At 47.3% G+C, this 23,775-nt stretch overlaps 2 protein-coding genes across 12 annotated transcripts in view; one reads left to right on the forward strand and one right to left on the reverse strand.

Moving 5' to 3' along the window:
• MANSC1 (MANSC domain containing 1) overlaps positions 1-23,775 on the forward strand; it is a 342,189-nt gene that overhangs the window by 26,932 nt on the left and 291,482 nt on the right. The window lies entirely within an intron of this gene.
• Positions 1-23,775, reverse strand: part of LOC308065864 (uncharacterized protein) — a 60,462-nt gene that overhangs the window by 22,997 nt on the left and 13,690 nt on the right. For 4 of the 11 annotated variants that reach the window (XM_080392438.1, XM_080392433.1, XM_080392437.1 and 1 more), the window contains exon 2: positions 1-21,930. This exon is cut by the window's left edge. The exons of 3 other annotated variants lie outside the window; for them this stretch is intronic. The gene's annotated coding sequence lies outside the window, so the exon portion shown is untranslated. The remainder of the gene's footprint in view (positions 21,931-23,775) is intronic. 4 more of the 11 variants (XM_080392435.1, XM_080392439.1, XM_080392436.1 and 1 more) reach the window with 4 other exon arrangements.

Consider the following 23,775-nt stretch of genomic DNA (forward strand, 5'->3'; position numbering starts at 1 on the left):
AGGGAGCTTTCAGACATTTGTGCTGAGAGATGCGTGTGCATGTCCCGTTAGCAGCACACCAGAAGATCTCTGACACACTGAACTTACTGAAGAGGCACCACACAAATGACAGTCATGTGCAGCAAACAACTTCTCCAACCAAGCCCAGAGGCATCTGGAAATCTTAGTCCAAAGTCCTCAGATTTCACCTGGGTAAGTGTTTCAGGTGGGAAAAGAAGGTATTTCTGGGGAAAACTGGACAGGCAATAGCTGTATTTGCAGTACAAATAGAGATGTTTGCATCCAGCACAAGATGCAAGCACAAGAGGTGGAGGAATTTAGATCGAAATCTAAGATTTAAGAAACTGAATTGTATTAATGAACAATCTCCTAAATCATTTGGGGGTCTGGCACACATCTTTCCCAGTTTTGTAATCCTCTCCATGCAAACTTTTCAGCTGGGGGAAGGAATCAATTCGTTTCATTTCAAGCCCTCAGTAAGCGTTTATACATGTGACAAAAAATGAAATTTGTTTCCTTAGCCAGAGCAGCCAAATGGTTAATTCTTCTGTAATAAGGCTTCTTTACAAGACTAGCATGGCTTTTTAAATGGATGTCATAAATTGCATCAGACCTATTGCTAAGACCCTGGTTAACTAGGAACCCATCCCATATGATTACAGGACAGCAGCAAAACCTGCTTTGCTTACTTACTGTATGTACCATGCTCCATGTACACATAATGTACCTGAATGCCACATCCCAGTGCTATGGTGCTCGAACCTCAGCATCACGGTACACACCAAACAGAAGCAGCAACCGAAAGAATTAATCTTCCAGACATGAGCAGCACCTCCCTGAAGTCAGCTGAAGAGGCCCTATTTGCAAACTATCTGAAACTAAGGCTCTTTTTCAACAGCGAGCCAGCCGCCTCCAGCACAGGTGCCAAAGACAGGAGGTGGCAGATCCCGAAGAGCAGCACATTGACATGGTGCAGGCCACATGTGGGAGCTGGGGAAGCTGTGCTGGGCTGCATCCCCTGGGTCACGGTTTCATCAGAATTATGCATCCAGCTGGAGCCACAGCCTCTCCCAGGGTTAACACAGGGTTGACTGACCTCACACCCCACATCCCAGCTTCTACTCGCTCTTTCGTATGAGAAAGAAAGACGCAGTTGGGCACCATGCAAAGTGGTGGCTCACTCCACTTTGGAAACTCTTCAGGCATTACCACTGAAGTGATCCACCAATGGAAGAGGAGTTGAGGAAGGCAAGAAAAGCTCAATGGAGACACTGAACTGCTTGCCATACACGTGGCCTAGAAGTCTGTTTGCCCCAGGAAGATCTCAAGACTTTCTGTTTGTCAAGTGGATGAGTAAGATCATCAGTATTTCTGTGGTCCTTAGCTTCCCAAGGCCACCGGTGCACCCCTGGAAATGGCTAGCTTCAGACTGGTCCTAATGCAGACTTTTCTCAGTACAAGACAGGACCCTCCCCGGGTCCGCAAGGGATGATTTTTTGCACCAAAAGAAAAGTTTGTAGTCTGACAGGCTTGTAATAAGTTAACAAGCAGGTCATGGTTCAGACCATGAAACTTTGCAGCAGCAGCTACTAAAGAGTAATGGTGGGGATTTCCCTAGTATGCTGCACTGTAGCTATAATTAGAGCATTTAGATATTATCTTCCTAACAGAGAAAACTGCTCAGCTCCACAATGCCTGCTACTGCTGAGTCTGGAACTTCCTCCCTGTATTTATTTACACAAAATAAAGGATCTGAACTCTTGCTGAAGCAAAACTCCCTCACTTCAAGGGAACCCTATCCCAAGGAGCTCAGGATTAGCTTTATAGACACTAGGAATAAGAATTTAGATTGTCTTCCTCTGTCCTTCCCCCTCTACTTCCATCCCCCAGGGACTTGCTATCTTTCGAATGATGAGCTGTAAACAACGCAATATACATTACAAATTGTGAGTGCAGAGGATGGGTAATTGTTTTGAAAATATGAAATATCATGTAATCACTCCCTTCATGGGTACCAAGAAATCCCTTCAGCTCCCAAACAAGCTGCTAATTATTGAATTTACACATAACATGGAAGGGCCAGATCCTCCTCCAAGCTCCTTTAGGCAAACAGAGGATGGCTGAGGTCTAGTCCAAAGGCTCATTTCCCAGCTCAGTTCCCCACTCTGCTCCCAGCTTCCCTGGGCACTAGCACTTTTGCTGGGGACATCCTTTCATCACCTTTAATGTCCCACTGTCCCTGAAATGGGATTAGCCTGTTTTCCATAGGACAGTACTCAAAAAACTCATGCATAACAACCTGAACTCACTTCCAAGGAAATTTTGGTTTGCATGGCATTTAGGCATCATCCTGTCAGCTACTATCTCAACCTGTTTGTTATTCCACCTACCAGCAGAGAAAAAATAGATGCCCATTTTTAGCTAATTTTCACACTAATGAGAAATATAGAAATATCAGACCCAGGACGTTTCAATATTTGCCTTATAAAGGAAAAATGTCATAATCATTTCAGGTGGCTGTTAATGAACACTTTGTACGCCCACTGATCTCATCGAAGGAACATGAAAGGAGACTACCCCACCTCCCTGGATAGAAATGCAAGCTGAAGTCATGCAGATTGCTTCAGGCCATTCTCACCTACATAGCAGCCCTGTTCCACTGCAGGCAGCTGGGTCTGCATCTTCTCGGCAAGCTCATTCCTTTCAGAGTTGGGAAAATATAAGGAAAGAAAGACATGCCTTGTCTGAGAGCTGATGACAAGTGGATTTGAATTCCTGTGTTGCTGTTATCAAAAAAAAAGGAGTGTTTGCAGAGACATACTCTACAAGGGCAACCTTGAGCTCATTGCAGGATGAGAAGCCGAAAATAAGTGCGTTTTCTTACATCACTGTTACCACTGTTGAAGGTGTAACTCTTTGCTTTGCATCCTGTGCTAACAGACTCTCAATCTCTTTTCCAGCTGCTGGTGGAAATTTTCCCCAGGAGCTCCTGGTGGGGAAACAGTCAGAACTGACCAAAATAGAAGAATCCAACTGAAGTCAATGCAGAGAAATGCAAAGAAGGATGGCAGCACTGGCCAGTGGCTGCTGGTTTCCAACATCCAAGCATTCACGGATGCCAGGAGGCAGCTGCTGTCACACACCTCACATTATCTGCTCACTTTAGCAGTGCAACAGACTGCTGCACAGTCTGGAGGGGAGTGCAAGGTGGTGTAACAGGACACATCTTTCCCATGGTGTGGCATTGCCGATTCTGCAGGCTTGGGACTCACATTGGCCTAAGCAGCATGTGTGCACCCCTCAAAGCTCTGCAAAGGTCTTCACACAGTGGTATGAAGCCACTTTTCATTAACTTTTACCCCAAGGACGGGGAAGCAGGACAGAGCTAACCTGTGGTGACAGGGCTCCTGGGGAAGATAGGAAGGGAAGGGCATGGGCATCCCCCAAAAAACTGTAAAAAAGATCAGGATATTTCTACCATGGAACAATTCACATATGAATCAGTTAGGAAGAGTTGAGATTTAGGGTCTCTCTGACAGAAAGTTCCAGCGGAAGTTTAAGAGAAAGAGTATGCCCAGCTGGGCAGAGAGGAAGGCTGCGGGCTGCTGCTTTGCAGAAGTATTTTCAGTTTTCCTCTGTTCCGAGAGGCAAAACCAGAAAGAGGTGAGCTCCCTCTCAACTCTCCCCCGGCCTGGTGAGAGCAGCTCATGGCTGTAGCATCAGTCTCTGGATGAGGTTTTGGTTCCCCATGAACTCCTGCTGAAGGCTGCAAAATACCATGTGCAAACCACAGAAGTTTCTCCTCACTTAACACCTTCTGCCCTCTCACAAACACCTCCTGAGGAGTCTAACTGTGTGCCTGCAGAAATAAGCATCACTTGCACCTTACCTATGGATGTCAGGAGCAATTTTAGACGACTTTTCTAACATTATTTAGTCATCTGAAGGGGCCAACTAGACATACAGGGATGCTACTATCTACATATTGGGATACTTAAGTAACTGCAGCCCTTAGACTGTCTACACACATTTTCTTGTAGCTGCAGCCATGCTTGTCAAAGAAATTACAGCTTGTCCACAGCTGCTCTTCAGTCCCCTGGCAAAGGCTGCCAGCCCCCCAGGTCTGCCTGATTATGTGGCAGCATGAGCAGTTCCAAACACATTCCAGCCTAAAGGACAGGGACTAGGAAAGACTCACTGCTTAGACCATTTCAATTAACCTGGTTTATGTCAAATCAACCCAAAGCTTTGTGCAGGACTCTGACCAAACCTCAATTTCTCTGGCATCTGGAAAAAAGTTGCCACTTTTACAGTTACCTCAGCACTTGGTGTAAAATAGTAGACCTCTGATCTAAACTCTGCTAGACGAAGCTGCTTTTAAACCCAGAGAGGTTAGAGTAATTTGCACTGATAAACTGGAAACTTGCTTTATAAATGCTAGAATGCTATAGGAAAGTTTGTATCATGGTGTTTCCAGGCTGACTGCAATTACTGTGTTTTGACATTTGCAGCCCTTAGATGAGTGAACCAATTCTTCACACTTTTACAAGTAGTATAAATCAGTATTTACTACCCTTGAAGGATATGAGGTTAGGTTCAGTGCACAGGATCCCAGACATGACATTCACACGTTGGCACACATTCCCCAACAGCCAGCGACATGGCTCGTGCTTTTAGGCAGCGTAGCACAACAGGGGCTTTCCATACCATAACAGCTTGTATGAACTGCAGATGACAACGGCATTAAACATAAGTGGTACTATAGATAATGCTGGAAAGAGCCATACCAGAAGGTAAGATTCCCAGCTAAGACACATCACGGCTTGTATCACACGGCTGGAAGCATCAGACACCCCCTGCCATGTGATCTTATGGTATTTCATTGCTGGTCTTGAAGATACCCGAGAAGTCTGATTTAGTTAAACAGAGAAAAATCAAGTCAACTTGATTCTCCACAGCTTTGCATTGTAGGACTCTTCCACCTTTGTATGAAGCAGGTGTAGAATAGCTGTTCCTTGTTATTAATTCTGGTTTGAACGTGATTTCCCCAAACAATTGCATTCCTTATGGTAAATGACCAGGCTCCAAGTTTGCCAGCACTGACATATATTTGTGGTTAATTTATGAGTACATGATTGGTTCCACAAAATTCATAAGACACTTGGGTAAAACTAAGAGTTCAAAATCGGGTCTTTCAGGGTGATCTGCCAATAAAGTGGCTGGAGTATCATGACAGCCCAGCCTCAATGCAACACTACCATTTCACACTCGGCATTGGAAGATAGAGGTATTTGCAGATGAATATACAAATGCATATGCACTTGGTGACTGTGGCTTCAATTTTAATGCATTTTTAGGATATTTAGATAATACTGTTTGGAGTTTTTTCCCCCATATTGCCTTTAGCTTCTTCAGAGTTCAAGAATTGGCATTTCTTTTCTTCATTATATTTCTGCTTGTTATGCTTTTTAATGCAAAGGCAGGTGCTAAAAGCAAATTGATGCAGGCTTGGATCAGTTCACTCCATTTTGCCTCAGCTTTATCCTATTATCAGTCCACCACCTTCAGGTCACTTTTCCTCCCTGACTTGCAAAATAGGCTTGAGAGGCAAACCAGCTCTGCATATCTTAAGACAGATTCACTGAGCCGCAGACTCCTAACAAAGACCACAAGTAACCATTTCCAAACAATTTCTCGGTGATATAGGTGCCTGTGTCCTACTTTCTAAAGGGATTCGGGTCCACATTTTAAAGGGATTTAGTTATGTAAGGAGACAATAAGGCATAAAAGCTCTGCTTGAGCTCTTCAGACTTGATATTTGGGACAGCTAGTCCAAAACATCCGTCAATAAGCTCACAGCCACAGCTGCCTTTGCTCCTGGTTCAGGAGGAACCAGAAGCAAAGGAATCAGGCTGCTTGTTCAGGATCCTGAGTGGGTTACAACTGAACTTTTAAAAGCTCCAAGACTGGCGAAAATACTACTTTATCCTTTCTAGCGCTGGGAACTACAAGTCAACAAATGCGAAAGGAACCGCTCCAGCAGCTCTAGCTGGAGCACACCGGCTGTCCCTCTCTTGGGAAAGCACTCTTTGTCTGAACACTACCTGGTTCCTCACCCCATGAAACTCTGTCGGGGAGGCAAACTATCGCATTTCTGTGTCGACCTAACCAAGAGGCATGAATAGCAGGACAGGACATGAATTGTGCCAAAAAAGCCACGGGGGCAGCCCCGATGGGAACAGCAACGGAGAATGTCGTGCAGGTGAGGGCTGACGGAGGCTAGTGGGGGCGGCAGGGCGCTCAAAATGGGGAGTGCAAGAGGGCTGTAGGGTCATACAGAGCTCCGTGGGCATTCGGGACTGGGAGAGTCCCTCAGGACTGGGATGGCTGGGAAAAAGAGGAAGGAGAGAGGAAAGCATGCAAAGCCCAGGAGAGGTGGGACAGTGGGGCTACAGGGCAGATCCGGAAGTGCTACAGTGGAAGCTCAGAGGTGACAGTAAGGTACGGATGGGGGGAAGATCTAGCATAAGAACAGCACCACAGCTGAGTTGCAGGACTGAGAGTACTTCAAGGAAGTCAGCTGTGCTGGCGTGGGATGGCAAGGAGCTCATGGGAAGAGCCGAGCCACTGTCGTGTGCAGTCCAGCCGTTCTGACTGTATCTTACACTGCAGCACAGATGCTTGCTGTTTCACAGCCCTGGTCCTTCAGGAGCCCAGACAGCCTGGATGTGCTGGAGGAGGCAGCAGCAGCCTGCGAGCCCTGGCATCCTTTGCCGAGATAGCAGGGTGCAGGAAGCACTGACAGGCATTCCCAGGTCCTGCCCTGAAATGAAGGCAGGCTGCAGCCTGGAGTTTACCTTGTTTACAATGACATAGACAATTATATTCCTTCCTCCATATGAATTAAAATTCCTTTAAGTGGCAGAAAAGAATGAAGCAACCAGAAAATGGCCAAACAGCTGCAGCCAGTGCTTTCCTCTTTCTGTCTAAACTGGTTATATTCCTCTGCTCAGGTGACAGTAATGCAACCATGACCACAGAAGCCAAGTGCTGTAGCTGTCAGGGACTCATTTACTGTAAACAATGGTCACCAGAGAGAGGGCTCTAGAAAGGTCTGTGCCGGTGTGTAACTGCCCTTTCCCAGCACAGCATGAGATATGCCTCATAGGATTCCTCTGTTAAAAATTAATTAGAAAGGAACCAGCTATACACAACAGTCCACAGTGAGGACTGAGGAGAGGCATGTTCTGATTAACACTCAAGGAGCTGTTCTTCCCATTTACATAGTGAAGACATGCAGGTGACTCCTGTTAAGAGTTAACAAGATTTAAGTATGCCAACAGCCTTCCTTGCCACTTATCCTGGGAAAAGGATAATAGGAAATAAGGCTCTGGACTGTTGGACAGCAAGAGCAGGAAAAGAGATGTAACAGGACACAGGCACTTCTTGTCCCTGTCAGCATCTGCTACAAGTCATGCTAATGAAGTACTGACTGACAGACATGGAAACCCAATGGGAAGTGGGAAAGAGCCTTGTGAAAATAAAAATACCAAACAGTTTTAATGCTCTCCTGCCTAAAGGAAGCCCAGCCCATACCGTGAGGGAATGCACTGAGGCTGAGCCAGAGCAAAAGCATCTCTCCTGCTACGCCCTTCTCCTGCTCAGGTATCAGACTTGGCAGCACAAGGGACAGGACTCCAGTCAAGCTCTAGCAAAAAACTCTTTCTATATAAAATACTGCACGGTCTGGAGATGAGGAAAGAAGCTTGTCTGCCTCAGTCCTCCGTGGCTGGCAAGTTCTCTTCTCCCCCAAATCTCTTTTACTCCACCCTTCATAAATACTTTTTTTTTTAAGGGAATAAGGCGGAAAACACATTTTATTTTTTTTTAAAAAAACAACTCTTATTTCCCTCAATTTCCAAATAAAACCAAAGACAGGCAAACACGAGCTGAAACACCACACTTCTTAAGAGATCTCCTTGCTCCCAAACATGCCTCTGGCTAAGCCTACCGTGAAATCACAAAGCAGACTCCCCCTACATGCACGCACACATGCACAACCCTGCTCATGAAAAACCTCTACTCCAGGAGCTCCTGAGAGCAGCAGCAGAAACAGTGACATAAGGACAACCACTGTCTTCCCCTTCCTAATATTTTTGGTGTGTTCCTCCCACCCTTCCCCCGTTCCTTCAAAGACAACTGTGGTGTTGTTGAAAACCGGTGGCTTTGCTGCTCCCCTCCCAGCTCTCCAGACGTGGTTGTGCCTGCTGAGCTGCTGCTATCAATCCTCTCTTTCCAGCTGCAAGCCTTGTGACTCAGATTCTCCAGAAAAACCCTTGGCTCAGCATCATAAGCAGGAGGGATTAAAACTCATGAAAAATGAGCTTGTACCAGCCCCTTTTATAAGTCTCTAACGGAGGGTCATATGAGCTGGTCAGACCCCTGTCCTCCCCTTCTCCCTCCTTCTCCTTCTCTGATCCTCTGTTATTCTTGGCTGCAAACTGTTGGGCGTCCCAGCCGGGGCACTTGGATCGGGAGAGGATATCCCATTCAAAAGCCCAATTCCCAGTGTGGCCTTTTCCTGCTGGAAGCAGTTGTAAAATTGCTTTTTTTTTTTCTTTTCTTGGTACAGTTTGCCTGACCTACATATTCCAGCATGCTGCGACTTACGATCTATCGCTGACCTACATTTTCAAACTGAAAAATAAAAACTGGGGGAAGACATGCTAGTAGATTTGTATGGGCAGCAGGAACCCAGCCCCGTGGGGAGATCTCCAAGCAGTTGTCCGAAAGTAAGGCTGATTAAGCAGCTTCTTTTTGTTCCCCCCACCATCCCTTCGGCCCAGCTGTTTCTACTTAAGAAACAAAGCAAAACACAGATCTCCTGCTAATTCAATTTCAAACTGAGAGAGATTTTGACCAAATCATTCAGCCTGCTCTAGACTGTTCCCCTTTACCCATATCACACCCAAAAGGGGAGGCCCAGCACCCCCATAAGGATCGGAGCTCCTGGGGGGTGGCAGGAACTGAACGCCTGGACACTCCCAGGGTCTGAACCCCCCCTGTGGCAGTAGAGGCCCCTGAAAAGCACCACTGCCTGCTGGGCAAACGCCTCCAGCTCCATCCGTGGTGGGGAGGTCAGTGAGCAGAGATGGTGGTGACCAAGCCAAATGCTGTGGAGGGGGCACCAGGAGTCAGACAGACAGACAGACAGACATGCACATGCACACACCCACCCACCCACATCCACCTCCCCCAGGCTGGGGACTGCCACAGGTGTAGAAAGAAGGGGGCCGGAGGAGGACAGCTGGAGGAGCACAGCCCTGCCCTTGGCCCCACACTGTCCCTCGGGGTCACCTCCCTCACTCTCCCACTGCCCTCCTGGAGCTGGCGGGCCACAGATGGACGGGTTTCCCTATCCCATCTCCATGTCTCAGTGCCAGCTCCTTTCTCTGCCTGTCCTTTGTATACTTCTCCCTGACAAATCAAGTTCAGTATAGCTAAGACCAAATGTGTCCTCCCTCCCCCCAAACCCTCCTGTCTTTACTCACCTCTCTCCTTCCGCTCTCCACTGCAGCTAACCACTCTAACCCTCTCTGTCATGCCAAATCATCAGGACCTAACAGATTCCTCCTCCCTGCTTTTGTTTCATTTATCAAAAGTTTTTTCCATAGCACATACAAAATTCAGCCTTGCCCTTGTTGCAGCAGCAGCAATGCCCAAGCCATTATCTTCTGTGCCAGTATGAGGAACGTGTTGATCTGGCACTTACACATTGCTCCATCCAGCATCGCTAACACAGCTGCCAAATTTGGTTCCTTTCCTTTAGATCTGAAAGAATATAACCCACACTGGCTACCTCCATGGGCTTCCCATCGACCACCACAGCAACTTTAGACCTTCTGTCCCTCCCTGCAAAGCTCACTGTTTATGTAGCTGAGCTTGAAAGACAAACTCAGACTACTACAGAACAGGGCTCAGACAGAACTAAATGGTTTAATGATAAGCATGTCAGCCCTCAGCACACAGAAGTTACCAGGCACTATGAAACAGTCTGATACACCGAATGAGATGGTCTGATTTCCAGAAGAAATCTGATTTTCTCAAAATCAGGAATGAAGAGGAAGGTAGCCCATGCATTTTTCCACTGTACTCTCCTCTTTTTCCACTGAGCATAAGTAAATCCTTCCATGCAACATAAAAAGTCAGTTCCTGTGACTTCAAAGCTCCTCAGTGTTTTTTAAAACCATGGACAGAATTGTGGCTGTGCGGGTGGTGATGCCAAAATCCCCATTAACTTCTGTCATCCATCGGGTAACTCCAGAGCAGCATTTGGTACATTCTTGTTTCAGCTGCGATAGCCTCATGCAGGGTGAAGCCATCGGTACTCCATACAATGATGGATGACTGGACATGGCTATGCACAACTTTTTCCCTTTGGTGGGATTTTTAGCAGCAATCGGCACTGGCCAAAAGCTGCTCTCTTCCAAGTCCAGGAAAACGGTCTCTGTACTTCAGTGGAAAGAGTTATGCCAATATACCTTTCTTTTTTTAAAATCTCCATAACAATAAAATATTACATCCATGTATAATGTGTCTCTAGTAAAGAACAGGCACTTATCTTTGCAGATCTATGAAGTTACTCACCATTGCTGTTACTGTACTTGCCGCTGGCCATTAAAGTGTAGTCCCTAGGATTCAAATGCTGTTATAGCTTTGCTACATAACCTATGAAATTCTTAAAGCCTACAATGCCAGGGAGCTGGGGGCAAAGACCCCACTGAACTATACCTGAGTGCCTAACTCTCAAAAAAAGTTATTGGCAACCACAGTTCTCATGCCAATTTCAGGTGATGGGGTCTTGTTCTAGGCCATTTTCACCACAGATTTCTAACTGTACTAACAGATTTGTAACTGTAAAGTGTAGTTGAATATCTGCTTAAGTATTCTAATGTATTGTTATTATTTAATTCTGTGCTAGTCAATTTAGATGGTCAGAAGGTCAGCAGATGTAGAAGTGTTCAACTCGGTGGACTTCCATGTAGGAAAGATGATTTCTGCTGGCTGAACGTCTGTACCCTGGGTTCTGTAATTCATTCTCCTTTTTTCTTTAAATCTATTTCTAAGCAGCTATGTGCTACAATAGTACACAGTATTATCATTTAATATGACACTAAATACAATTCAGCCTGAAGATGGCTGTTAATAAAGTTAGCTTTCTTTTCAGACTTTGAGATTGCCTTCCTTCTTTTCCCAAAGACTCAGATCACAAATGTTTTACCTCTGAGTCATGTAAAGACTTTAGCTTATCATGATGTATGCCTAATGAATAGTATAGCAATTGGTGCTTAGAGCCAGAATATGTAGGGGCTTCCCATTGCTTCTTAGACCCTGGCCATGAGTCCCCATTGCATTGCTCCAGCTGGGATGGATGGTCTCTGCGGTGCGAGCTTACGGGCTTCAGGGAAGTGGAAATGGGTCTGAACAGGGTCCCTCGAGTGAACCCAGCAGTGGGGAAGCAACCTCTAGACTTTCCACAGGAGACAAGACCTCATCCTCCAGAGCACTAAGCTCCCTCAAATACCCCTGGTTCCAGTGGGAGTCACCACCACACAGCATCCTGCAGGACACAGCTTACTGTTTGGGCCCCAAAGCCATCCAGCATGTTAGCAGCTTGCCTGTGTTTAAACACACCACAGTCTCCTCAAAGTCAGGGAGACTACCCACATACTCCAATTGACGCATCTATAGGGATGCTTTGCAACCCTGGGGCCTTGCTAGCTGCGATAAGGGGTCAGGCTGTGAGGGCATCAGACCTCCCTGAGCCGAATGCCACGGAGTGCATGGCAGGCACCCATCCTCAGGGACCCGTCAGTGAAATAAGCAGAGCCTTCTTCCTCCTTCCCATTTCCCCAAAACCTAGAGAGGCCAAGGGAAGGCCTTGCCAAACAACAAGCCCAGAGGCTTTTGTACCAATTCCTAGCGCTCGCCCATTGGGAGCTGGGGGAGGAAGAGGGTTGCTTTATTGTTTTTCGCCACACAAAGCCAGTTGTTGTTACATTGCTGGTACGCCGTGTAAGTCAGCTGTCTTTCTAGGGAAGCCACATGGGCCTCAGAGAAATTACATATTCATTCAGGAACAAGCCCTAAACTAGCAGCAAATACATTGCAGGCTTACGGACAAAGCAGCGTGGTGTTCGGAAGCCCCCATTCATTTCTCAGAGGTAAATTGCTTTTGATCTTGATTCATGTTTTTGTTTACAAGGAGGGTTCATACAAGCCTCTGAAGATGCAGATAATTTCTGTTCACATGCATATTCATATCCCAGTTTCTAATGCACATGTAGAATAACCCGGCATCAAGCCTTGTCCTGGGTAGGAGGACAGGAGATGAGGGGATCCAGCAGCGTTTTGCCGTCGGTGGTGAGGAACTGGATAACCACAGGAAGGATCCCGAGCTGGCACACAGCAGTGGGCATGCAGGCTGGCCCACTCGCTAGCTGGGTGCTGCTGCACACTTGCCTGCCCTGCTCAGCGTAGTGTGGATGGGGTCCAGGCACAGCTCCCTGTCTGCCTGGGAGACGGCCATGCCTCCACAGCACTCCCGCACCTGCAGCAGCCTCAGACAACCTCTCCCGGGCCAGGGAAACGCAGGGGGTTTGCACGGCCAAGTAGACGAGCCTGTCCTCGAGCAGTTAGCACAAGTGGAAAGGGCTCTACCCCAGAACATGGCGAGATACCCTCAGTGCATGCAGGGCACAGGGAGGGGCTCCAGGCAGCACAGGCACAGCTCACCAGATCACAGGGGTGCTGGGACTGGGTAAAAACATGCATACGGGGATGCAGAAATCTGAATTTAAAAAGCTTAAAATTAAAAAAAAAACAAACACCATCTTATGGAATTGGGGTAATGAATTCTCCTTCCTTCCACGCCTGCGCTATCTGGTCTCGGGCTGTAGGCAGAAAGGAGATCATTTTTTGCATGGATGTTTGGGGATGGATTTCAGAGCCTAACACAAGAGGCTTGGTTTGGAAATACTGAGTGTGCTCAAACACACTGCAATTGCTAAGCAGTCACCTCAAAGGATAAGAAAAGAATTCACTTACAGAAAAAAAGCTGTGTCATGGGGATGGCTGGTTTTCCCTCCTGGGCATACTTCTAAGAAGAAATCAACGAGGGCTGGGACTCCTCTGTGTTTCGTCCTTACATTACACCAACCAGTCAGGTCTTCTGCAGAGACATGCTCTTCTGCCATTCATTTCCTGCACCAACAACATAAATCCCTGCATGACTGCCAGCATTTAATGGGGACTTTCCTGGTGAGTATTTTGCAGTGCTATGGCTAGCAGGGTTAGGAGGTAAGTACTTCTGGTTTTCTTTCCCTCTTTCCCCCCTTACAATATGCCCCATTTTAAGAGACAATGAGCACCTTCATCCCTGCAACAAAATCCCCACTCAATCATATGGGCAACAAGAGGGTATGGTGGGCTTAACGTGGTGAGGCCGAAAGGAAACACCTTCACTGTAGGGCCACCACCCTCCTACCACAAAGAGTACGTGAGCCACTCTGTGAAATCTTTCCCTACATAAAAACCTGAAACAATGAAAGCCACGGTTATACCAAGGCCACGTGATCTGCAAACACCCAGGGAGGGGGCAATCTAAAAATAAAAGGACACAGAGACCCCAGAAGTGGCCTGCGGCAATTTCATGAGATATCACTATGCCAAGCAGGCACAGCGCAGTGTGAACACAGCTGTATGGCTTCCATACCTCAAACACAGCCAGGCTAGTGCAAGGGGAGCACAGGCATTAAAACAGACAGGACTTGGCTCCCATTGTTACCCCTTGGACTGGCTGAGTAAGCAGCACCAGGTCTCAGCGCCCTCCTCTCCCCTGACCCACTTTCAGCTTTGCTGCCATGATGGGGTGGCACCACCTGCTCAGACCTTGGTGATTGAGGGGGAAACAGGGAGGGTATAAAATACAAGAAAATGAGGGAGGATGCAGAGAAGGGAGAAACTTGGCCATGTGGGGGGAAACCTGGAAATCTGTGGTGGTGCTAACCAGCAACCTGGCTGACCTGTTCCAAGATAACCAAAACCCAATAGCAAATTTTGCCACTCAGAGATCAACCCCTCCTTTTGCTGCTTATTTTGAAACCTCAGCAGTTTTGAGTATGGTATTTGTGAAGCCAAGACCAAGTCAGAGGAGATCCCAACCAGACAGGAGAGTTGTAAGAGGGGCTGAAGAGTATAACGTAAGGTACAACAGGGAAACAGACACAGAGTACCTTTGGTCAAAAAGTAGGACCACAACAGCAACAAGAACAACAAAATCTCCCTTAGTTCTAGCTACAGAGTTGAGCCTCTGTGTTGTGACACCCAAGTGAGAGTCAACAAAGGAGCCTGTGAATCTGCTTTCTTTGCTTGACCCCAGACCTGTGCCCCACAAACTGTGCTGCTGATTCCCAAGCACCTTTCTGGAAGTCCCTATGGGAAACCAAACCACCTCCAAAGGACATGCTAGCCAATTGCAAGGACTCAGACATGAGCTAATCACCTTGCAGGATGGCCACAGCACTAATAATAGCAATAACCAGAATAGCCTAATACCACAGCAAGTGCAAACAGGACCTTATATGGGTAAGGTTCTCCAGCTGCTTTGAGCTCCATGGCTGGGACTACCAAAAGGAGCCCGAGTTGGACACCCCTACTCTACTGAGCCAGGGACTACCATGGGTCTGAGCTGCCCAGCCCAACCTCCCCTTATGCGCGACACTTAATATTTCTAATGACCAACCGCCTGTGAAGGTGTGAAATCAGTCTACTTGAAAGACAAACAAGGATCCAGGCAGACTTTAGGATCTCCTCCAGGGCTGGGTGTCTCTGCCCTTACACATCTACTTGTCCAGCAAAATGGCCACTGATGGCCTGGGAGGAAAACTGGTGGTCTTTGGCTAACAATGCCATGTCAAGCTCCGACTCTTAAGATCGTGTTAGGGGATCATAAGAGTAAATGCAAAATACCATGGAGATTAAGCTTCTATGGTTTCATGCAAAAGACCACGTAAGGATCCCTTTGAGACAAATAAGAAGAACTCAGTTTAGATATTCTGGATTTTCCAAAGAACCTCAAGGGGACCTCCAGGTTTTTACCCTATTCTTATGATTTTGCTACAAATAGCAGGGACTGTTCAGTGCCTGTTGGCTGCACAAAATGCAGAAAGACCTTCTTTAAATTTAGAGGGTTAGGAATCAGGAATCTAAATCTGTTTATTGATCCCCCAACAGTAAGCAACCCAAGTTTCCAGGAGTGCTGAGCAGCTGTGGCTCACCCAGCGGAGCCGAGATAGAGTGCTACAGAGGCTGCCAGCAAAATGAAGTGAGCCACAAACCTGGAAGCCCAAATGACCCACTTTTTTACAAGTCATGGTTTCCTGACCTGGTTGTTCATGACTGCAAAAAATTCAAGAGTGGATCCAAAGCTTGTGTCTTAAAAAAATCCAGGCTGGAAAATTCACCATTAGAATGTGAATAGAGAGGGCTGAGGTTTCCCCCCACCACCACCCCCAGATGACTAAGGAAGAGCTTTCAGGACACTGAGGGAAAGAACTAAGAACACAACAGTGACATGTGAGGCAGTGGTCACATTGCACGAAACTGATGCATAGCAGTAACCCACAATCCTCCTTTATAGGTTGGGAGGGAGCAGGTGGCAAATAAGCCAATGTTTTGATGCTGTAAAGGCTCTCAAGTGGAGCAACAGTCACCAGGCTCCAAGAAAGTCAGACAGGCCAAGCCTCCGTTCAGCACAGCACCAAGAGGGTTAGGTCTCTTGCCTGTGGGCTATTGAAGCACAACGCGTCTAAGATCCCCAAGATAAGTAAACCTGACATTGCCTTGTTTTGACTGGAAAGAAGCCTCCAGCATCAGAAGCAGAAGTGAAAGAATGCATTTTCTTCTTCTGTTTCCTTCCCCATCCTGTACTCTGGACACATTTTGGGAGCCCCATACAGATTTTCAGCACTTTGATTGTAAAATAACACATCAGTACCACCAAAAACCTGAACTAATGAGAAATGAGGGAAAGGCTCATTTCAAAACAAACAAGGGAGAAATCACAATACAATTTCTGGGAGGATCAAAGGAATTTTGACGTCACACAGTAATAAAAAAAGTGCTCTTAGAAGACTTTTGGGAAGCCCTTGTCAGTCACTGAAACTGGCCACCTGGCTGGCTTGGTTAATGTTTTCCCAGATGCACTGCTTAACAGGATTGGATGGTGTTTTATCAGTCAACACAGAAGTAAAACATGCCTTTCCAGAAACACTGCTGACCACACAAAGAAACAACTGGAAACATCCACTTGCACTTGCTGGTGCTCAACTGTCTGCACTACAGACTTCTCAGGTCTTCCTCAATACTCAGGGCTCTCCAGTATTTCAGTCTCCCATGTCCAGCTGTGGGAAAGAAGGGAGGAAGAGGGCCAGCTGGTTTAACAGGTCATGCTATGGAGAGAGGCCACAAAACTACAGTGCGGGAGGGGAGTGTGCAAAGAGGAGAGCGTCCCAGGAACACCAGAATCACAGACTGGTTGAGGTTGGAAGTGATCTCTGGCAGTCATTTGGTCTAACTCCCCTGCTCAACCAGTTGTCCAGGAGGGCATCCAGATGGCTTTTGAATATTTCTAAGAAGGGAGACTCCACCTATGTCAATGTTCAGTCACCCTCACAGTAAAACAATGTTCCTTATGTTCACACAGACGCTCCTGTGTTGCAGGTTGTGCCCATTACCTCTGGTTCCTGGGTGGAGCCTGGATCCCCTTTGCACCTTCCCTTCAGGTGGTTATACACATTGTTAAGGTCCCCTGACCCTTCTCTTCTCCAGGCTAAACAGTCCCAGCTCTCTCAGCCTTTCCTCATCAGAAAGATGCTCCAGTCTCTTCATCATTTTACTGGCCCTTTGCTGGATTCTCTCCAGCATGTCCATGTCTTCTACTGGGGAGCCCAGAGCTGGACACAGCACTCCAGGTGTGGCCTCATCAAGGCTGGATAAAGAGAAAGTATCACCTCGCTCAACCTGCTGGCAACAGTCCTCCTAATGCAGCCCAGGGCCCCATTAGCCTTCTTAGCTGCCAAGGCACGTTGCTGGCTCATGTTCAACTTGTTGTTCAGCAGGACCCCCAGGTCCTTTTCTGCAAAGCTGCTTTCCAGCTGTGCATCCCCCAGCATACACTGGGTTGTTCCTCCCCAGGTGCAGGACTTTGCACTTCACCTTGTTGTACTTCACACGGTTCCTGCCAGCCCATTTCTCCAGCCTGTCCAGGTCCCTCTGAATGGCAGCACAACCCTCTGGTGTATCAGCCACTCCTCCCAGTCTGGTGTCATCTGCTAACGTGCTGAGGGTACACTGTGCCCCATCATCCTGATCATTAACTATATTGAACAGTGTTGCGCCCAGTGCTGGCCCCTGGAGTACTCCACTACTTACTGGCCTCTAACTAGATTTCTTGTGACTGATCACCAACCCGTGGGCCTGGACATTCAGCCAGTTTTGAACCCACCTCACTGCTCATCCAGCCCACAGTTCACCAGCTTCTCTAAGAGGTTCTTATGGAAGACAGTATCAAAAGCCTTCCTGAAGTCAAGGCAGACAATATCCACCACAAAGACAGTAACACACCTGCAGGTAACAACAAACACCTCAGTTGTGGTGCAGTGCTGCAGCCACTGTCCACCACATCCCTTCACAGGACACACTGCTGATCACTGGTCCCAGCAATCCACATTTATGGGTTCACATATGCATGCTACATGGACGGGGTCACAGCAGATGCTATATGGGGTTGTGCAACAGGAGAGAACCTGCAGTGCTGAACTATCTGAGATGTACTCTGAGCTGTGAAGAAGCATGACATGAGAACCAGCTACATAAGCCAAGGCACAGCATCATTGCACAAGGACAATGCACATTGTTAAACGCAACATTAAGTACTAGATATGTAAACACCACGGCTGACAAAGTTAAGAGGTGAATGACAGACTAAAGTGGCAAGGAGGGTAGGGCTGGGCAAAACCATACTGGCTCATCAGCAAGACTGATATCCAAGACACCTCTGTGACCTGAGCTAAGCATCAGGTAGTTGAAAAGATGTCCCTGTACTACAGCCAGATGGGACACGCTGCCCTTGAGTTTCACAGAGACTTGTCAGCAGGGGAGAACTGGAAACTCTGGTTCCCTGCCAGGTTTGAGGGGGCCGTGCTCCTTGGACAGATATTTCTTGCAAACCATTACAGAAGACGCCCTTCCTGTGCTGTCCTGTTTTGTATCATCCATATTTCTGGTTCCTCGTTCCAGGCCTTTTTTTTTTGTTTCCAGTTATCTAAGGCACACCTTTCATCTCTGTTTCCCAGCAAGACAATCAGATCTCCTATCTCTACTCCCACTCTCCTTCTGTGCTTCTGCTTTCACTGGTCTTCTTCCAGTCTGCTTTCCTCCCCAGCCTGGCCACCAGTCAGCCTTCCACTGACTCAGCTTCATTTTAACAACCTGCTCATATTCACCACCACAGCCCTTTCGTGCTGCTTGATCCGTGCTCTGACAGTGCAGCACTGATGCGCAAAAGCCGGATCCCACACAAGAACCTGTGGGTGTCCCCTTGCCTGTCCCTTAGTGTCTGTTTCTTCGTAGGGATTGCCACCACATGCCAAGAAGAAAACCTGGAGCGCACTCTGTACAGCGATGGAGAAGAAGCCATGGGATGAATACAGACAGACAGCTCCAAGCCCACAACAAAGTGTGGACTTGAAAGTGGTGTGTGTGGCCATCCTGAATGGTCAGTACTGGAGCAGCTTCACTGCGAGGTACAGTGGCAGAGACGCAGTGCTCACAGAACAGAGGCAGTGTATCATGCAACACTACAAAGATAAAATCCACAATTTTGTATTCAGACATTTCCACACTCTCCCTACAAATTAGTCAATGCATCAGGAGACAACAGCTGACCCACTCCCTTCTCCAGTCTTTTTTTCTGCATCTCCTACCTCTGTAACAACAGCCTGGCTTCCCTTCCTCTGCATGAGAAACAGCGCATTATTCATCCAGAGAAGGATAAATTAAGACCGTCAGAAAAATACTCTGCCTGCCCGTAGGGCTAAGCTTTCTGACAGACCTCAATGCCACTGGCAAAGTATGACAACAACCCCAAAAAGATAATAATCAATTAACAATCTTTCACACTCTGAACCTTTGGATTTGCATAGCTTTCTGACTCTAGGAAGGCAGGATTTTAGCAATGCCTGCACCATCTGTCTTTTGTCTGTGGAGGGATTTATCCCTGTTTTCAGACGCCAGCAAAGAAACTGGGTCTGTTTAGCATTCTCACCTAGTTACAGTCAGTACGCTGTGTGCTGCTACTGGAAATAAATGTGTGCCTCTTGCCTAGACTTAAGAGAAGATGCTGCATGCCAATTTTAATTTTTTTTTTTTATTCCATTGAAAAACATGATTACTTCAAATCTAGGGAATGTTTTATGGAGACTTCCTTACTTGGTAAATAAAGCTACATCTGCCTTGTTTGTTTGCTGAAAGAAACGGCAACAATGGTTTAAATGCTTAATCCAGAGGGAAGTTTGCAGGATCACACCTAAATCTAATCTCCCTCCATATCATGTTTTTTCCTCTGTGCTGCCTAACACACTGGGAGTGCTCTTGCATTTACAGACTTTCCTGACAGATAGGTCAGACAGGAGTGCGAGAACCACGGGCCAGTGGAAAGGATTTGCGATGGGATACCAGAGAACTGAGTCAGCCCATTCCTGGCCTTCGCATGCCACTTCAAGTAAACCTCTTCTCTTGGCCGCCTCTCAGCTTCCTCATATAAGCAAAGTACAGATAACAGTCTTCCCCACTCTTAGCCAGGTGCATGAAGCTGTAGGGATAAAAAACTGTCTCCTGGCTAGTGACCCACTACTGTGGGAACATGGCACACTGCAGTCCTCCTCAGCAAGAAATGCACAAACATTTGGAGGAAAGATGGAACCTTTCTTTCAGCAGGGGTCCCAGATGGGTCCCTGGGGGCAGGTAGTGGGGTGGGAGCAGAGGAGAGAGCAAGCATAGGAAGGGGAACATAACAGGACAGAGCAGGAGGAAAGCCGAACAAGTGAGAGAGGACATGCCATGTTAATAGGCATCCGAGACACTGTGGCTGTTCATATAAACAAGGGTTAAAGCAGAGGAACTAACTGGGGAGCAAGAGCAACAGAGGGCAGAAAAAAAGGGAAAGGACCTTGGCTGTTCGCGGCTGGTGGGGGGGGCAGGCAGTTTGGGACTGGTTTTGTTTGTGAATTTTCTCATTCTTTGCCCCATTTGGTTTTAAAAAATTCTGTCCTCATGCTTTCCCCTGGGAAACTAGTCAACAATCTAACAGCTCACAGAACATCTCTCCTGAAACTGAGACTAAACTTTCCTTTTGTATATCCTATATCCCAGTCTTTGGCTCCTCGTTACTCACAATGTGCCACATGAAACACTCCAACCTTTGCCTTTGTCTTAATACACTTGAAATGCTAGCAGGCTAATCTCACCTCCCCTTACTCCCTTCTCCAGCCCATCATCTTTTAACCAAGCGATGCTGATGTCATTTCATATCCATCTCTTCTGCTCAGTTGGACAGGGAGCTCAGGGACAACACTGAAAGAAGTGTTGGTATGGTACTTCCATTACATACCTGTGCTAATAAACTGATACCACCACTGCTGCTGCGACGTTTTCTAGCCTGAAGAGTTAGCTGAATGTTATGGAGAAAAATTGGCTTATGCTTCTCTCTTGTACTACAGAGCATGTATACCCAGCCTATAACCTCTAGACACACTGTAGGAATGAAAAGGCAGCAGATGGTGTCTTTGCTCACAGTTTCTAACCTCTACCTAGCACCAAGACAAAAAGCTCCCCTCCTAGCATTTTCTGAGGGTTAGTTTAGCAGTCATAGCTCTGTGCCTGGTTTTAATCTTCCTTGACACTTCTACAGCAATGCACATGCCCCCAAGACTTAACTTGTCCCAGCTGAGCTGTTTCAAGAGTGCATAATGTGAAAACAGGATAAAAAAAAAAAAATCTGCTGTCTCCCTTGACAGTACAGGCTCACTTCAGCCCCTGATGAAAGCATAAGCTGTATGAAGAGATGTCCAGCCAATTGGCCAACTGCTTCGGCTGGGGACTAGCCAGAACTAGGAGTAAACATTTGGGCTGAAGACCAGAAAATCTACCCTGTTAAGGATGTTGCAGGCCATTGTCTGGGCTATCGCCCCTGGTGTTCAGGAGAAATGAGGTAAGTAACTGAAACTGGGAAACTGCAATAAAAATAAAGAAGTCCCAAGAAAGGTCCTAATCTGATTAATGTTGTGTTTGGCCCTGACTCTCTTCTTTTCTTTCAACGTGTCAGGTGATGGGTTAAGGAATGGGAAACTGATCCCGAGAGCTGTTTTTGCAGATGAAGGCACTAGGGCATTTTTTTGGTGAGTATGTTCTGTGCAGAGTAAGCATAATTGTTTGTTTCCCCAAGGAGAAGGAGGGAAAAGAGGGAGGGCTCATGCCCTGATCAGCCTTCACAAAGCTGCTTCCCTCCCTCTGCTCTTGCACACTCTGTCACCCTTGGGGGGAAGAGAGAAAGAGAGCAGGAGAGAGACAGCTTGTTTCCAAACACTTGTTTCATTCAAACGGCTTTATTTTTGGTAACGCTACACTGAGGCTGCAAGCAGCTCAAGCGGCGGATGGTGCTAAAACTCTGTCCTGGGCACATTACCAGCTGGAAGGGTATCACAGGATGATAGCCCACCAGGGAGACAACAACATCGGCATTGCAACACCAGGGCAGACTGATGCTTCATCCCACTCGGCGTCCTGTCTCAGTGACCAGCACCAGATGCTCTGGAGGAAGGCATAAAACACCCACTGTATACCTAATTGCATAGCATTACACAAGGAGGAAAGCTCCACTCTTTCACCTGCTGGCCAACAGGCACTGTGCTAAGGCATGCAGACTGCAAGCCCTGATGATCTCCCTGTAGCCCAGGGGTCCTCAAACTTTTTAACCAGGGGGCCAGCGCACGGATGAAGTGGCAGGCAGTCATCTGCGGCTGCTTGGTTTCCCCCCTCAACCCCCAGCGGGGGGGGGGGGTGGGGGGGTGGGTGGTTCTGTCAATAGCGGGGGCCCGATTGAGGACCCTGGGGGGCCGTATCCGGCCCATGGGCCGTAGTTTGAGGACCCCTGCTCTGGCCAGTGCAGCCACAGATGCAGCCTGGTGACCAAAAACAGGCCCACCTGGCCCCAGGCATGAACAAAGTTGCTGGAAAAAGGTAAAAATTGAGCAGAGGCTCTCCCAATGACATCAGTACTGGCCCCAGTGGGAGCCTCAACGCACCTCTGAGTACCAGGTCTTCCTTCAAAAACTTGGCAGACATGGGACTGCTTTGATAGGTAGGGAGGTTACAGAAGCTTTTGCTCTTCTGACTGACGAAAAATGAGTGCCTTCACAAGGAAAAAAGGGGGTTTAATATCACAAAACAAAATGAAGGTCTGCACTGTGAGTTCCCTCCCTCACAATCAGGACTCAGGTGATGCTAAGTGACCATCCAAGCTGGCCCCTGCGGTCCCCAGCTGCCGGCACCAGACAGACCACCACACTGGAAAGGTTGGTCTGTTGTGCTGGATCTTTTCTGTCTCTTGCAGTCCCTAGCTTGTAAGAAACAGCAGGTCACCTCTTCACCACGTACTCCTCCCCCTCCAGTCCCTTTTATGCTGACCCATCCCATCCACACCAGCTTTGGGGAATTCAGTTTCATTCCCAAAGACTCAAAGTCCTAATGGGTGAAAAATGGGGCGCAGTACAGACTCTGAGCTACGGCCTTTCTTGGACTTAGGCTGTTTCCTATGTTCATATAGCATATTTCGCTCCATCTCACAATCCCTCTGCCCTTTTAGCAGAAACTCAATAGATGAGAGATACCACATCTAACTGTTAAAATACGTCCAGCTCTTAACTGCAGACATAATGACAGACAGAAGTGTACGCAGAACTACAAACACTGACCAACGACTTTGAACCCAGACCCCATGCTGGGGAAGATACCGTATTTTTAATCAATGTTTTCTACAGTGTAACAAACACTGATCCTTGTCTTCTTGGCACTATGTGTAGCAAGTAGGAAAATGCGTAATAACTGGGTAATAACTATAATGAGAACATTTCCCAGAGTTTTAGGTCAGAGGGGAGGTTGGAGCTGGCAAGGTCCACCACTCCATGTCAAGTTCATTTCCTCCTCAGGAAGCTGTGCCACACTTAAAAACTTCAATTGTTCTCTGTAGTCTTCAGGGAGCTGTGGAAGACCTCCCATGACAGGCCACCCTGTACAAGTTCAGCTGCAAGACAGAGTCCACCACCTCAGATCTGCACCGCCCATGCTAACGTGGGTGCACAGCTCACGTCTGACTTACAGCCCACACGAGGCTCTCTCACGTAGGCCTACTCCATGGAGTAGGCCTGAGTAAATGCCTTTCCAAAGGCAGCTTGCAGCCCAGCACATCTTCCTCACGATGAGTCAACTTCTCCCCAGAGGACCCTTATCACCAAGGGTTTAAAGCCCCATTCAGAAAATTAGTGCTGGACTAAACTGCCCTATGCAGTATCTTACTTATTATTTAACTGAAAAATTATTTAGCTGTTGAGGTTGTAAAAAAAAAATTAAATAATTCTGATTAATGTTTAGATAGGC

Source organism: Falco punctatus, assembly GCF_963210335.1.
Source record: "Falco punctatus genome assembly, chromosome: 6".
In the NCBI taxonomy this organism is placed as follows: Eukaryota; Metazoa; Chordata; class Aves; order Falconiformes; family Falconidae; genus Falco; species Falco punctatus.